This window comes from Bombina bombina, chromosome 4, assembly GCF_027579735.1.
Source record: "Bombina bombina isolate aBomBom1 chromosome 4, aBomBom1.pri, whole genome shotgun sequence".
NCBI lineage: Eukaryota > Metazoa > Chordata > Amphibia > Anura > Bombinatoridae > Bombina > Bombina bombina.
This window is the reverse complement of record NC_069502.1, coordinates 1,003,521,569-1,003,534,897: the sequence shown is the minus strand read 5'-3', so window position 1 is coordinate 1,003,534,897 and position 13,329 is coordinate 1,003,521,569.

Sequence of the window (13,329 nt, the reverse complement as noted above, 5' to 3'; positions counted from 1 at the left end):
TCCCATCATCTCCATCAGCAACCCTCTCACGGTCACTCTGCAGTTGCCCTCTTCCTACCGCATCCATCCGACGTTCCACATCTCCCTCATCAAGCCTTGTGACACCTCCCGATGTCTGCCTCTCCCTCCACCATCTTCCCCGGCACCCGATCCTGAGTATGAAGTCCACTCTATCTTGGACTCTAGGCGTTGCCATGGTCAACTTGAGTACCTAGTGCATTGGGCTGGATTCGATTCTTCCGAGGATTCTTGGGAGCCGGCCTCCAATCTCTCTGCACCCCGTCTGGTGTCCCTTTTCCATAGGCGCCATCCAGAAAGACCCGCGCCTTGACACCTTTGGGGTTCCTTTGCAGGGGGGATATGTCATGTCTAAATCCATTCCACCTTACACAGCGTATCTAACCTGTCATACCACCTTTTATTTCAATTAAGCAGATCAGGTTTCCCTATTTAATCTCCTTGTAACCAAGATGCATTGCTGGTTTAATGAAGTTTATTGCCAAAGTAAAGCAGCTCAACTCCTTACCTAGAGTACCAAAACAAGATTCTCCTGATCAGAGAAACCTTTTGCCGTTACAAGCAGCTTCTGCTTCAAGCTGCCACAGCCGCTGACGTCACCGCAGCGCCGATTCACGCTACCCGCTCTGACACACTCTCCCTGTCTAAACAGACAGCATACAGACTCCCAGCTACACGGAGCCATTACCACGCTGCACGCTCACTAATCCCTGCAAGTATTCTACCTACCCGCATCTGGGATTCCTCTCACAGGCTCTGCTTCTGAATTAAGGTTCTGTATATAGAGTGCTTAAGTCTCTGTTTTCCCATTTGACATTACTCTTTAAACAACAGTTGAATTGAAGGTAAAACTCCTGTTTGTAACTGTGCAGTCTGGGTTCCATATTTCACCTGTCACCTGTGAATCTGACTTTACAGACATATACTATTTATGTTTAACCCTTATGCTTCCTGTTGCACTATATAAGACCTGCCTAAGATAAAGCTCATTAGTACTACTCATATTATTGGGTCTTATCCCTCAGGCTAAAATTAACACAAGTGATTAAGTTAGTGTTTATCTTACTAGCAAGCACACTTAGTAACTTGTAACACTCCACAATTATTTATCCTGCTTAGAGGTCTTAAATGTTTACTTAAATACTTGCTGCATATGACAGAGCTTTACATATTATCACAGATCGTTACACCTTGCTCCTCTTTTTAGGCAGGCCAGCTCTTTGCATACATGCCCACAGACTCTGTAACGCATGCCTCTTTTAGGGAGAGGTGCAGCCATAATGCAGGGTCAGAACCTCTGCCTGCAACTGTTATACTCGATTTTGCGAAAGGAAGTAACCTTACCATGGTTCCCTGCACGCACGTATTGTTGTTATATTTTGGTGAGGGTAATCATGATGGCCATGTAGACCACCACCGAGAGTCCTGGAAGTAACAGGGATGAGATAAAAGTGCGAAGAATAGTACAACTTGAAACAACAGAGTTAGCCATGGGTGTTAGTGCAAGACCCCTTGGCTTTTTTTGGCTTTGGGTGCGGCTAATCAGGCAGGCCATATAGAGCTGCCACCATTCGGTGTTGTATCAGGTATTAAACTAATAAGAACAGTACTACCAAAATACAGCCAATGAAGGGCCTTATGAAGACTGAGCCAAGGTTGGATTGTAGTATTTGGTTAGGCTAATCATGATGGGCATGTAGACCACCACCACCGAGAGTCCTGGAAGTAACAGGGATGATGAGATCAAAGTGCTAAGAATAGTACTACTTGAAACAACCGAGTTAGCCATGGGTGTTAATCCAAGACCGCTTGGATTTATTTTTGTTTTGGGTGTGGCTAATCATGCAGGCCATATAGAGCTGCCACCATTCGGTGTTGTATCAGCTATTTAACTAATAAGAACAGAACTACAAAAATACAACCAATGAAGGGCCTTATGAAGACTGAGCCAAGGTTGGATTGTAGTATTTGATTAGGCTAATCATGATGGCCATGTAGACCACCACCGAGAGTCCTGGAAGCAACAGGGATGATGAGATGAAAGTGCTAAGAATAGTACTACTTGAAACAACCGAGTTAGCCATGAGTGTTAATCCAAGAATGCTTGGATTTATTTTTGTTTTGGGTGCGGCTAATCATGCAGGCCATATAGAGCTGCCACCATTCGGTGTTGTATCAGCTATAAAAATAATAAGATCTGTGCTATCAAAATACAGCCAATGAAGGGCCTATGAAGACTGAGCAAAGGTTGGATTGTAGTATTTTGTTCGGCTAATCATGATGGCCATGTAGACCACCCGTAACAGGGATGAAAGTGCTAAGAATAGTACTAATTGAAACAACCGAGTTAGCCATGGGTGTTAGTCTAAAACCACTCAGCTTTTTTTTGGGTTTGGGTGCAGCTAATCATGAAGGCCAGATAGACCTGCCACCATTTGGTGTTGTAACAGGTATTAAACTGCAAAGAACAGTACTACTTAACACAACCTACTTACCATGGGTCCCAGAGCATATGTTTGGTTATTATATTTTGTAAGGGTAATCATGCAGGCCATATAGACCTCCACCGATAGGGTGAGTATGAGTAACAGCTATTAAAATGCTAAGGACATTACTAATTAACACAACATAGTTACCATGGGTCGCAGACCAAGAGCAGATGTCTTATTATTATATTTTGTATGGGTAATCATCCAGGCCGTATAGACCTCACCAAATAGGGGGAGTTACAGAGATTAAAGTGCTAAGAATGGTAGTACTTAAAACACAACCTAGTTAAAATGGGTACCAGACCGCATGTCTTATTATTATATTTTTTTCAGGGTAATCAGGCAGGCCATATAGACCACCCCCGATAGGGGGGGGGGGGTAACAGGGATTAAAGTGCTAAGAAAAGTACTAATTAACACAAGCTAGTTATCATGGGTCCAACACCGTGTGTCTTGATGTTATACTTTGTCAGGGTAATCATGCAGGCCATATAGACGTCCCTTGATAGGGGGAGTAACAGGGATTACAGTTATAAGAATAGTACTACTTAAACACAACCTAATTACCATGGGCCCAAGACCAGATGTTATATTATTATACTTTGTCTGGCTAATCATGCAGGCCATATAGAGCTCCAACAAAAGGGGGGGTAAGAGGGATTCAAGTGATAAGAAAAGTTTTACTTAACACAACAAAATTACCATGGGTCCCAGACCGCGTGTCTTGTTGTTATACTTTGTCAGGGTAATCATAACCGCCATATAGACCTCCACCAATAGGGGGAGTTACAGGGCTGAAAGTGCGAAGAATAGTACTACTTAACACAATCTAGTTGGGTCCAAGAACGCATGTTTAATTATTAGACTTTATCAGGGTAATTATATATCTAACAAATCTATCTATTTCTCTTCTATCGATTCTATCTAACTATCAATCTATGTATATCTATCTATCCTATCTATCAATCTATCTTCTGTCCGGGATGTTTTGAGACAGCCACTTGTGTTTCTGACAAAGTTGAAGTAGGAGGACAGAACAATCATCTTCTTCCATCTCCCGGTTCCACAAATGAAGGCCATATAGACCTCATCTGATAGGGGGAGTAACAGGTTGTAGTAAAATGTTAAGAATATTACTACTTAACACACCACGGGTCACAGACCACATGTCTTATTGTTATACTATGTCAGGGAAATTATATATATTTCAAATCCATTTATTTATATATCAAATCGATCGAACTATCAAACGTATCGATCAAATGTAGATTGCATCTATTGATCAATGTAATTCGTATCTATAAAATGTATATTACATATTTTGGTTGATGTCATTCGTATCTATAAAATGTATATTGCATCTTTGATTCGATAACATTCGAATCTATCAAATGTATATTGCATCTATTGATCGATGTAATTCGTATCGATCTAATGTATATTGCATCTATTGAGCTATGTACAGTGTATCGATCATATGTATATTGCATCGATTGAGCTATGTTATCGTATCTATCTATCAAATCTATCTATCTCGTGGTTGTGCAAGTGGACTGTTTGCGGTTGATTGCGGTGCGTAACACTTGGAGTTTGCTCTGTCACTGTGATGCGGCCGTAACCCTTACACTACCTGATAGATACGACATCATAACTGATGTTTTAAAGGACGTTATTGCAAACAATTTGCGAATGTTAGTTGATTTAGGCCCATTATGGGTTAAAAGCAGACTCTGCATAAACTATTTAATTTTCCATGGGAGTTTTGCCTGGGATCCCCCTCCAGCATGCCACAGTACAGGTGCTGGTACCCTTGAAACAACTTTTCCATCACTATTGAGGCCAGAAAGAGTCCTTGTAGGTTTTAAAGTTCGCCTGCCTATTGAATTCAATGGCTGTTTGCGCGGATCGCAGGTTCGCGAACAATACCGGAAGCTTGAGTCCGCCAACCGAAAATTTTAGGTTTGCGACATCACTAGTGCTAACCACTACACCACAGACCTCTCTCTTCAAAATGTTCGACATGGCCAGTACCTATTACGTTTCCTCCTTAATGCTAATGCTTCAGAAGCTATTGCGCTAACTGGCAGATTAGCAACAGTTTTCTATGCTAAGAGCAGAGAAAGCCAGTGCCCATTAATTGAGTGTAAACAATTAATCCAAGATCCAGCTTAATAAACAGTAAAGAAATGACTTGCTCAAAAGAAATAAAATTGAATACAGTTTGCAAAAAACAAACTACTGCTTAGGAATGCTAGCTGTCACCAGAAACTCAAGAGAAAACAGGAGCTTTACCTGGGTTCAAACCCACAAGCTCCTGCTTTAGGTGCAGTTGAGATAACCACTACGTCACATTTCCCTTGGTTACAAAACACATACAAGAGGTGTATAAGAGGCGTACAGGACTAGTTTCCAATGTGTTAAGGACTTTTAGACCATTGATCTAAGGATCATTGTATAAGCTTTAAAGGGACCACTTTGCTTTCCTTTATTAAAATGGAATAAAATTTGCAAAACAAGATTTGTGCTTCGCACTATGTTACTACAAAGCTATGCAGCATAAAAAAACAGCACTCTTTGTTTTAATAGAGGCACCCAAAGTTGGACTCAAACCTTCAACTTAGGCTTGCAAGGTAGTACTTCCATGTATGCACAGGCCAGGCTTCTGGCAGAGTAATAGCAGAGAACTGCTGTGGAGCAGTGGTAAGGACATGGGCTAGCAAGCAAAGAGCCAGTGGTTCGATTCCAGCCTATGCCTACCAACCATTTCCAAAAAACTTCGTCTGAGTTGTGTCAGACCCACTCTATCCGGGAGCCCCCTTGTATGGGGGAGGCGGTCTGGTTGGGAGAGGCAGGATGTGTAGAGGTGGCCTAGTAAAGGGTAAGAGTTAGGGAGAGTGTGTAACCTACGAAGGGAAGGGTAGTAAATGGTTAGGGGGGGGAGCCTTAAAAAGCAGTGGGAGTAAGAGGCTGGTAAAAGATCAGGTGGTTGGCTCCCATAGATACAGAAAAGAGGTAGCGGGGAAAAATAGGAGTGGAGTAGGGAGGTCCTTGGATAAGGGGGTGGAGAAGCAAGGTTGGGAGGAGCAGGGTTGCCATAGATAGAAAGGGATTAGGTGGGAAAGATAGGTGTAGAGTATATGGGTGGTGTGGTACTGGTTCTAGGGGAAACTGGGTAGTGAACCCCTGGAGGGAGGTGTTACATTGGGGCAAAAAGGGAATGCACCACTCAGGTAAATAGGGTCTGTTGAGGGTGGCTTTTTTTTTTTTTGTATAGGATCTAGAGGTAGGTCTGGCAATTGGGGGGGGGGGGGTCTGGCAATTGGGGGGGGGGGGGTCTGGAAGGTGGGGTCTTGAAAAAGGGGAAAGGGGGGGGTCTGGAAAGAGGGAGGCTGGAAAGAGGGGGGCTGGAAAATAGTGGTGTCTGGAAATGGGGGGGTCTGGAGAGAAGGTGGTCTGGAAAGGAGGGGGTCTGGAAAGGGGGGTCTGGAAAGAGGGAGGCTGGAAAGAGGGGGCTGGAAAAGAGCGGTGTCTGGAAAGGAGGGGGTCTGGAAAGGAGGGGGTCTGGAAAGGAGGGGGATCTATAAAGGTGGAGTCTGGAAAAGGGGTCTGGAAAGAGGGAGGCTGGAAAGAAGGGGGCTGGAAAAGAGCAGTCTCTGGAAATGGGGGGGTCTAGAAAGGAGGGGGTCTGGAAAGGAGGGGCCCTGGAAAGGGGGAGTCTGGAAAGGGAGTCTGGAAAGGGAGTCTGGAAAGAGGGAGGCTGGAAAGAGGGTTCTGGAAAAGAGCGGTGTCTGGAAATGGGGGGTCTGGAAAGGAGGGGGTCTGGAAAGGGGGAGTCTGGAAAGGGGGTATGGAAAGGGGGGTCTGGAAAGGAGGATGTCTGGAAAGGGAGGGTTTGGTAAAAGGGGTGTAGAAAGAAGGGGAGTCTGGAAAGGAGGGGGCCTTGAAAGGGGGGAGCCGGAAAAAGAGCGGTGTCTGGAAATAGGGGGTCTGGAAAGGAGGGAGGGGGGTCTGGAAAGGGGGAGTCTGGAAAAGGGGTCTGGAAAGAGGGAGGCTGGAAAGAGGGGGCGGGAAAAGAGCGGTCTCTGGAAATGGGGGGTCTGAAAAGGAGGGGGTCTGGAAAGGAGGGGGTCTGGAAAGGGGGGTCTAGAAAGGGGGATCTGGGAAAGGGGGGTCTGGAAAGAGAGGGGGGAAAGAAGGGGAGTCTGGAAAGGAGGTGGCCTGGAAAGGGGGGAGCCGGAAAAAGAGCAGTGTCTGGAAAGGGGGTCTGGAAAGGGGGGATCTGATCCTGAAAAATTGGACGTGGAAAGTGTTAGTTGGGAAAAAATTTGGAGGGGTCTGTAGAAGGGAGGAGTCTGGTCAGGAAACACAGGATGGGAGGGACTCTGGTTGCATCTGGAGAGTGTGGTACTTATTTTGGAAATATAGGATCTGGAGAGAGAGGGGTCTGACTGGGAATAATAGAATGTCGATCTATTTGGGAACAATGGATGGGGGAGGGGTCTGTAGGGTGGAGCAGTATGGCTGGGAAAAATAGGATGTAGAAAGTGAGGGGTCTTGTTGGGAAAAATATGATCTGGAGGGGGGCACTGGTTGGGGACAATAGAATGTGGTTCTTCTGGAGTGGGAGGGATTTGGTAGGGGAAAATAGGACGCAGAGAGGGACAAGTCTGGTATGGAGGGGAAAAAATGGTTGGGGATATGGAAGGGGAGGGGTTGTGGTACAGAGAGAGATTTAAACAGGGGGGTGGGGCAGAATCTGTGATGGAAGGCCAGATGGATGGAATATATAGAGGGGATGGATATGTGGGATCCAGCACATCCTCTAGAGAGAGGACCTAATGTTTGTGTTGGGATTTGGGGGTATGGAAGGACAGGATGAGGTGAATGCTGGTAAAATTATAATGGAGTGTGGGGTGTAGGGGTGAGTATGATTTTGAGGGAGGATCTGCAAAAAGGATAGGGGTCTGGCTGGGACTTGGAGGTGATGACATGAATGAGATGATTTGGGGTGTGTCTAGGCCACTGGGGAAAATGTTGAAAGAGCTCTGTGACAAGATATAGAGTCAGCGCCCTTGTGTGGTTTGTTCGCGACTGTAAGTGTCTTTTTCTCTCTCCTCAAGTCAAAGGATAGGAGTGTAGGGCCTATCAATGAGATAGTTTTTATTACAGCTAGAAGAAGGTCTTGGGGCGGCGAAGATAGGATGCTATGTAAGCCTGAAAAGCAAACGTCCTGGGGCAGCCAGTGTCTCTCCTTGCACTGCTGCAGATACGGGACACAGAGGTTTGTCGCAGATGCATTAGACCTTGCTGACTGCTTTTCTGGATATGTGCTCATGGGTTGAAATGTGCAAAATGTGCTGCTAACGGAAGGTACATGTTGAGGCACTAGCTCTCAGACACTAAATATGCCATATGATTTCATAGGAAACAAGGAACAAAACACTTGTCCTTTGTAAAGATCTCTTGAAAACTGCTGCTGCTACAGTGTTAAGTCCGGGTGCAGGGAGGGGAACATGTTCAGAGTTTTATTAGATCTCAGGTAGAAGAGGAAGGGATGGCAAAACAGTCTCCACGTGCTGAATTGGCCCCCCGCCTTTTGTTAGCCTTTGCGTAGAAGTAGATCTGATAATAAGTAGGTGCGTTTGCAAGGCCCTTTTCAGAACTACGTGTCTCCTCTCCTGGTTTAGCAACCTACATGAAGCTGCGTGCTAAAAATGAACAGTCTTATCTTTGATTTCCATCACCTTCCTGCCTTTGAGAGCAAGAGTTAGCACGCCAATGTGATGCAGGGCATCGTTGCTTCTTTCCAACATTAAAGAGACACCAAACTCAGAAACTTTCTTTCCCGATCTATAACAACTTGCCAATTTTCTTGCATTATCAGGTTTGCTTAATTCTCTTGGTATCCTTTGTTGAAGGAGAAGCCGTGCAATACTGGAAGCTAGCTGAACGCATTGTGTGAGCCAATGACAAGAGACATATATGTGGAGCCACCAATCAGCAGCTAGCTCTCAGTAGTACATGGCTGATCCTTGAGCCTACCTAGGTATGCTTACCGACAAAGGATACCAAGAAAACAAAGCAAATTCTGGAACGTTGCTTGAAATTGCACGCTCTGTCTGAACCATGAAAGTGTCATTTGCCTTTTTTAATCAATGCTAATGAAAAGTTGCCTGTAGCTTTTCTGAGCTGCTTTTTCCCATCAGCCCTGTTGCACATAATCACTCTGTTATTTATAAAGGCTACATGTTCTTTGGGTGCATAATGATAGCAAAGAGAGTTTGGAAGGGTAAGATTTGGCCTTAGGAAGTACTGCAGTCAAATAACTAGTCTGGTACTTGTGCTTTAGCGAACACTTGGTCCTACAAAAAAAGAGAAAAAAGTCAAGTAAAAGTAACTGTGGTTTTGGACTGCAGGCAGTAGGGCTATAGGTGAAGGAACTGCAGCGTACAAAAACGGGCGCATAGGGAGGATTCGGACCAGTGCTTGATAGGCTGACCAACTAACCACTAGACAACAAAAATAAACAAAAAACAATGCACAACATAAAGATCATGCAGATGTAGCTGGGTTCAAATGCTCTACTATCTACTTTGCAAGGCGGCTAAGCAAACCCCTAAACTGTAAAGGTCTACTTTTCTGCTGACCTCAGACCTGCCTCGGTCCTAAAAGCTCATTGTTATGTAAAACAAGTTATGTTGCAGCACATCAAGCGCACCAATATCGTATAGTGTACTCATTTGTGTTGATACACATCATCTTCTAATCATACAATTATGTTTTCTTTTCGTGTGCAATTTCCCCACAATGTTTTGGCTGTTTTTTTGGTTTTTTTACTTTAGTAAAAAATTAAAAATATATAGACGGGTTACATATGCAAAGCTAATCGCATGGATTCCGCGCTAGATTTGAACTCACAACCTCCTGTTCCAGAAGCATCAACCCTAACCATTAGACCACACCAGCATTTGCTATTTCAATGGGAGGGCCACGCAGTATATTTTCTTTTACAACCATGAATCAGAAAAATGGCTGAACTGTAAAACTATTATGTGCTTTAAGGAAATAAAATAGAATACAATTTGCAAAATAACATTTCTCTTTTGGATTGCTAGTTGTAACAAGTCACTAGAAGGATATACAAAAAAGCAAACAAACATCTACCGCTGGTTTTGAACCCTCACACTTTGGCTCCAGTGGCTGCCGTGCTAACCACTACACCACAGACCTTTCTCTTCAAAATGAGCGACATGGCGAGTGACATGGCCAGTACCTATTACGTTTCCTCCTTAATGCTAATGCTTCAGAAGCTATTGCGCTAACTGGCAGATTAGCAACAGTTTTCTATGCTAAGAGCAGAGAAAGCCAGTGCCCATTAATTGAGTGTAAACAATTAATCCAAGATCCAGCTTAATAAACAGTAAAGAAATGACTTGCTCAAAAGAAATAAAATTGAATACAGTTTGCAAAAAACAAACAAAAACAAACTACTGCTTAGGAATGCTAGCTGTCACCAGAAACTCAAGAGAAAACAGGAGCTTTACCTGGGTTCAAACCCACAAGCTCCTGCTTTAGGTGCGGTTGAGATAACCACTACGTCACATTTCCCTTGGTTACAAAACACATACAAGAGGTGTATAAGAGGCGTACAGGACTAGTTTCCAATGTGTTAAGGACTTTTAGACCATTGATCTAAGGATCATTGTATAAGCTTTAAAGGGACCACTTTGCTTTCCTTTATTAAAATGGAATAAAATTTGCAAAACAAGATTTGTGCTTCGCACTATGTTACTACAAAGCTATGCAGCATAAAAAACAGCACTCTTTGTTTTAATAGAGGCACCCAAAGTTGGACTCAAACCTTCAACTTAGGCTTGCAAGGTAGTACTTCCATGTATGCACAGGCCAGGCTTCTGGCAGAGTAATAGCAGAGAACTGCTGTGGAGCAGTGGTAAGGACATGGGCTAGCAAGCAAAGAGCCAGTGGTTCGATTCCAGCCTATGCCTACCAACCATTTCCAAAAAACTTCGTCTGAGTTGTGTCAGACCCACTCTATCCGGGAGCCCCCTTGTATGGGGGAGGCGGTCTGGTTGGGAGAGGCAGGATGTGTAGAGGTGGCCTAGTAAAGGGTAAGAGTTAGGGAGAGTGTGTAACCTACGAAGGGAAGGGTAGTAAATGGTTAGGGGGGGGAGCCTTAAAAAGCAGTGGGAGTAAGAGGCTGGTAAAAGATCAGGTGGTTGGCTCCCATAGATACAGAAAAGAGGTAGCGGGGAAAAATAGGAGTGGAGTAGGGAGGTCCTTGGATAAGGGGGTGGAGAAGCAAGGTTGGGAGGAGCAGGGTTGCCATAGATAGAAAGGGATTAGGTGGGAAAGATAGGTGTAGAGTATATGGGTGGTGTGGTACTGGTTCTAGGGGAAACTGGGTAGTGAACCCCTGGAGGGAGGTGTTACATTGGGGCAAAAAGGGAATGCACCACTCAGGTAAATAGGGTCTGTTGAGGGTGGCTTTTTTTTTTTTTGTATAGGATCTAGAGGTAGGTCTAGCAATTGGGGGGGGGGGGGTCTGGCAATTGGGGGGGGGGGTCTGGAAGGTGGGGTCTTGAAAAAGGGGAAAGGGGGGGGTCTGGAAAGAGGGAGGCTGGAAAGAGGGGGGCTGGAAAATAGTGGTGTCTGGAAATGGGGGGTCTGGAGAGAAGGTGGTCTGGAAAGGAGGGGGTCTGGAAAGGGGGGTATGGAAAGAGGGAGGCTGGAAAGAGGGTTCTGGAAAAGAGCGGTGTCTGGAAAGGAGGGGGTCTGGAAAGGAGGGGGATCTATAAAGGTGGAGTCTGGAAAAGGGGTCTGGAAAGAGGGAGGCTGGAAAGAGGGGGGCTGGAAAAGAGCAGTCTCTGGAAATGGGGGGGTCTAGAAAGGAGGGGGTCTGGAAAGGAGGGGGTCTGGAAAGGGGGAGTCTGGAAAGGGGGTCTGGAAAGAGGGAGGCTGGAAAGAGGGGGCTGGAAAAGAGCGGTGTCTGGAAATGGGGGGTCTGGACAGGAGGGGGTCTGGAAAGGAGGGGGTCTGGAAAGGGGGAATCTGGAAAGGGGGTATGGAAAGGGGGGTCTGGAAAGGAGGGGGTCTGGAAAGGGGGGTCTGGAAAGAGGGGTGTGGAAATAAGGGGAGTCTGGAAATGAGGGGGCCTTGAAAGGGGGGAGCCGGAAAAAGAGCGGTGTCTGGAAATAGGGGGTCTGGAAAGGAGGGGGGGGTCTGGAAAGGGGGAGTCTGGAAAAGGGGTCTGGAAAGAGGGAGGCTGGAAAGAGGGGGCGGGAAAAGAGCGGTCTCTGGAAATGGGGGGTCTGAAAAGGAGGGGGTCTGGAAAGGAGGGGGTCTGGAAAGGGGGGTCTAGAAAGGGGGATCTGGGAAAGGGGGGTCTGGAAAGAGAGGGGGGAAAGAAGGGGAGTCTGGAAAGGAGGTGGCCTGGAAAGGGGGGAGCCGGAAAAAGAGCAGTGTCTGGAAAGGGGGTCTGGAAAGGGGGGATCTGATCCTGAAAAATTGGACGTGGAAAGTGTTAGTTGGGAAAAAATTTGGAGGGGTCTGTAGAAGGGAGGAGTCTGGTCAGGAAACACAGGATGGGAGGGACTCTGGTTGCATCTGGAGAGTGTGGTACTTATTTTGGAAATATAGGATCTGGAGAGAGAGGGGTCTGACTGGGAATAATAGAATGTCGATCTATTTGGGAACAATGGATGGGGGAGGGGTCTGTAGGGTGGAGCAGTATGGCTGGGAAAAATAGGATGTAGAAAGTGAGGGGTCTTGTTGGGAAAAATATGATCTGGAGGGGGGCACTGGTTGGGGACAATAGAATGTGGTTCTTCTGGAGTGGGAGGGATTTGGTAGGGGAAAATAGGACGCAGAGAGGGACAAGTCTGGTATGGAGGGGAAAAAATGGTTGGGGATATGGAAGGGGAGGGGTTGTGGTACAGAGAGAGATTTAAACAGGGGGGTGGGGCAGAATCTGTGATGGAAGGCCAGATGGATGGAATATATAGAGGGGATGGATATGTGGGATCCAGCACATCCTCTAGAGAGAGGACCTAATGTTTGTGTTGGGATTTGGGGGTATGGAAGGACAGGATGAGGTGAATGCTGGTAAAATTATAATGGAGTGTGGGGTGTAGGGGTGAGTATGATTTTGAGGGAGGATCTGCAAAAAGGATAGGGGTCTGGCTGGGACTGGGAGGTGATGACATGAATGAGATGATTTGGGGTGTGTCTAGGCCACTGGGGAAAATGTTGAAAGAGCTCTGTGACAAGATATAGAGTCAGCGCCCTTGTGTGGTTTGTTCGCGACTGTAAGTGTCTTTTTCTCTCTCCTCAAGTCAAAGGATAGGAGTGTAGGGCCTATCAATGAGATAGTTTTTATTACAGCTAGAAGAAGGTCTTGGGGCGGCGAAGATAGGATGCTATGTAAGCCTGAAAAGCAAACGTCCTGGGGCAGCCAGTGTCTCTCCTTGCACTGCTGCAGATACGGGACACAGAGGTTTGTCGCAGATGCATTAGACCTTGCTGACTGCTTTTCTGGATATGTGCTCATGGGTTGAAATGTGCAAAATGTGCTGCTAACGGAAGGTACATGTTGAGGCACTAGCTCTCAGACACTAAATATGCCATATGATTTCATAGGAAACAAGGAACAAAACACTTGTCCTTTGTAAAGATCTCTTGAAAACTGCTGCTGCTGCTACAGTGTTAAGTCCGGGTGCAGGGAGGGGAACATGTTCAGAGTTTTATTAGATCTCAGGTAGAAGAGGAAGGGATGGCAAAACAGTCTCCACGTGCTGAATTGGCC